Here is a 4307-nt window from a genome sequence, read left to right as displayed (position 1 = left end):
TCCTCTTCACTTCTTCCCATACATAGTTTCTTAACACTTACAACGTTGTATCTTTATTGTTCACACATTGAATAAAATACATTGTTTCTTCTCTGATTTATATTTCTACATTGATTTGAAAATGATACTACTAGAAAATCTTCATCAATTTAAAGTGGGTGTTAATACATGGAAATTGATGGATGCTCTTAAGGGAGTAGGGTATGCAAAGTAGTGCAAATGAATTTTTTATTGTTAATGACTTGACTGTGTTTGTAGACTCGCCTGAGTTCGTTGTGACTATGTGATTGGTTTGAATTGGCTCAAAATCAATCAAGCCGTGGGTACCACGAGTCTTAAAGAAAGGGCTAACTCCACCCAACGTAAATGTGTTGGTCATGCATCCCCGCAGTGATTTGAAGGACATATTCTCTGCATATAAGATTGAAAAGAGTATCCCTTCCATATATTAAAATAGGGGTAGCAATTCGCCAAGCTTGGGCAGCCTGGCCTAAATGGCCAAGACTTGGACATCTCAGCTTATAGCCCGATTGATAGGCAAAAGCGTAAAATCTGTCCCCATGCTAGGGTTGGGATAAGCCAATGCCAATGATAAATGGCCAAGCCCAACCCAATGGCCTAATCTGATCATCAAGCGAGCACCACTATAATGGCCTCAAACACTTCTTAATGGTTTCCTAACAACATACATGTGTAGTTTAAATATGGTCATTAGATCCACAGTCATGTTTCAAGGATAAAAAATATTTTATACGTAGGATTTATTGTGGATGGAGGATTGCCCCCACAAAATTTTGAAAATTGGGTTTCTTAAAAATCTTTAATAGCTCAACATTTTCCTCATAGGGCTAGCCTTGCATCTAGCATGGCCTGTTAGGGCCAGGGCAAGAGCCAAGGTATTTTCACCCCATCAAGGCTGGGGCCAAAGCTCAAGGGATCAGGGCTAAGCTGGAACCAACACCAGCGTGGCCCAACCCTAGCCTCATCCATTGCCACTCCTAAATCAAAGGACGATTACGACGATCCATAAGATTGAAAAGAGCATTTCATCATATATGAAATGACAAATAGGATAAGTCAGGATGACTTGACCCATGTGATTCATTAGCTAAGAATTTGTTTAATATAGTTGGCTTTTTAATTCTTGCAAGTTGGGCTCAAGGTTTTTTAATCCAGACCATCGATATGTTATGAATTGCCATGGATGAATCACTTCAAATAATTGCCATGGCTTTGTGCGAAAGTTTTAAGATGTTATGGATTGTCAGATCTTGTGGGCTCACCATCTGGGTCGTTCTTACATTAATTTCATATACCATAAATTGGCAACTTTAAATAAGAAATTTTTAGAAGATAATTCCATCATCACAAATATTCAACCCTCTTTCCTTTCATAAGTAATAATCTTATCATTACCTTTCATTAGAATTTTATATCCTTGATCCATCACCAAATATGACCTTACAATATTGATCTACAAGTTGTCTCAGGGACATAAGATTCTTTTGTAGCCTTGGCACCTGCAATATATTAGAAAAATGCTTTAGGTTTCCATTAAAATCTTGGAAGGTGATGCCACCCTTACCTTCGACTTCAAGATTGGTGTTATCCAATGCCCTCAACGCTGGCTCTTTATTACTAAAAAGATCTTCGCTTGTCGTCATGTAATTTGAGCAAGCGAATCTATATACCACTTGTTTGCATTCGATTTGAGAACTTGCATTGCACAAAGACTTCTTCAGTCTTCTTTTTTCCTTCTCTTTGCTTATCTTCAATAGTTTAGTTTCCTTTATGAGAAAATTACACTAATTTGCGTAGTGCCCTTATTTTCTATAATTATAACATCTAACCTGACTTAGGCACATGCTTCTTTGAAAATTTCCTTCTTGTTGCTGATAAGTGATTGGGATTGTCGGTGAATTTGGAATTGTTGGTGATTTTGGTGAAATTTTTAAAAATTCCATCTCAAACTATGATATCTTCCCCTTTCACGTGGTTGCCATGTGTTTTTGAAATAAAGTATCACTGTTGTCTCCAACTTTTTAAAACCACTTTAGGCCTCCAATCTCCGTCTTCTAGAAGAGTTCTCTTCTTGTAACAACATACTCACATTATCCTTTATAAGAAGTTTATTTTGTTGAATTAACACTCTCATAGCATCAAATGATCAATTTGCTGATTTTTCAAGATGATCACTACCCGAGTGTTGTTTTCCATATTGATGTCAATTCTCTCCATCTAATCATATAAATCCTTAAATTTCCGAGAGAACTGTATTATATACTGGTTGCCTGCTTGATTGCCCTCCATTCCGCTTCCAAAAAATGCCTTCACAACACTGCTCACTTTCTTGTGCACAGTGGCCAAGTGACTCTATGCTTCTTTCATTGAATATAACTTTCTAATATATGAAAGCGTATTTGATCCACAAGAGATCTAGATTGCATGTTGAGCCTTCCTATTATTCTTCCTCTAATTTGCAAGTCCCGCTTGAATTGTCGCCACTTTTATAAGATCACCATCGTCGATGATATCCCAAAAGACCTATTCCAACAAAAAACTTCATAAGCACACTTTTCGATTTTCATAGTTCTTATAAAAACTTTAAGAACAAAAGCACTCAATGTCGACATGAATGAGTACACCAATATCAGGAAAAAAAAAAAAAAAACTTACACAAGAGGAGAACTAATAAAAAGTAAAAACCAAATAACCAAAACATGCCTATTTACTCATTGACAATGCTCTAGTACCACATAAACAATGACACGAGCAAAGCTATGGAGAAGAGGGTCTTAACATCCATAGAAAAATGAAAAGAAGAAGAAGAAGAAGAAGAAGAAGAAGATAAAGGAAGAGCGTGTAGAGAGAGAGAGAAAAAAAACAGAGAGAAAATCCTATAAGAAAAAAAAAAAAACATTTTTTCATAAGTAACAAAAAATGGGTTTTATATATGTTATATGCTTACTAGCTAACCCTTAAATAGAAGAGTGCTCTTTATTTCCTAATCCTATTAATACCATAACTCTAAGGCTCTATTTGGTTTGCCCAAAATCATCTAACACACATGAAACCCTCTTTCTGGTTGTTTGTGTTCGACAATTCTTCAAAAATCTTCCAAAAATGAGTTTCCGAAGAGCGAAATTTCCCCCCAAAATTTGTCAAAAAATTTCCTGCCCTCCCCCCACATAAATACAATTTCATTTCCCTTGTTTTCTTATGCTATTTAAGACACTCAATTGTACTCAACACTACAACACTCGGCAACAGTAACCTCTTCCTCAAATCCACCAAAGATGTGTATGTTTTACTTTAACTTGTTTCTTTTTCCTTTTTGGTCAATTTTCTCTATAAGATGTTGTTAACCGTGGCACCCTCCTCAAGACAAGGCAGTCATAGCAGCAACCTTCTCAAGCTAGGGTAGCCATGGTCATGGTAGCCTCCTCACCTAAGGCAGCCATGGCTTCTGCAAGTTCAACTTCAGAAGTCGTGGCCCTTCGCATTGCTTGTTGTGATGTTGTTAGACAGACTCACATACCTTGTATAGTTCGTTTCCATAGGTAGAGGATTCTGATTTTATTATTTTCCTTATACAGATGACTGTAATCTCTATATATTCAACCTCTTTGGGTTGTCTCATATACAGAAAAGCTTTCAGCTCCTCCCGGTTTACATGGTATTAGAGCTTCATTGATCTAAAACCAGCACCATCTGTCAGATCCGACCATCCCCGCTGCGTCCGGCCATCATCCCTACTCATACAACCGCCCCTGCATCGTCTGCCACCGTTGCTACGTCGTCCGATCATCACTGCGTCTTTCGACCACCCTACAGCATCGCCTCTACTCGTCCGACCACCCTACAGCGTCGCCCCTGCTTGTCCGACCACCCCGCTGCTCGTCCAGCGCTCCTGCGTCGTCCGACCACCCTTATTGCACGCCCCTCTGCTCTCCGCTCTGTTCCAGATCCAGCAACCCCTGTTGCTGTTCCAGATCTATCAACCCCTTAGAACTTTACGTTCAATATGGTCGTGACGATGATGATCTACTTGCACAGCCCGACTTATACCGCCGTTTGGTTGGGAGTCTGGTTTACTTAACTATGACTCGTCCTGATATTGTCTACGCTGTCCAAGTCGTCAGTCAGTTTGTTTCTGCTCCTCGGACTCTTCATATGACTGCAGTGTTGCATATCCTACAGTACCTATATGGAACTCTAGATCGATCATTGTTCTTCTCTTCCACGGCGACTTTGGACCTTCGTGCTTATTTGGATGCTGATTGGGCCGGTTGCACTCTCACACGAAG

Source organism: Magnolia sinica, chromosome 9, assembly GCF_029962835.1.
Source record: "Magnolia sinica isolate HGM2019 chromosome 9, MsV1, whole genome shotgun sequence".
Classification (NCBI taxonomy): Eukaryota; Viridiplantae; Streptophyta; class Magnoliopsida; order Magnoliales; family Magnoliaceae; genus Magnolia; species Magnolia sinica.
This window is presented reverse-complemented; position numbering follows the sequence as displayed.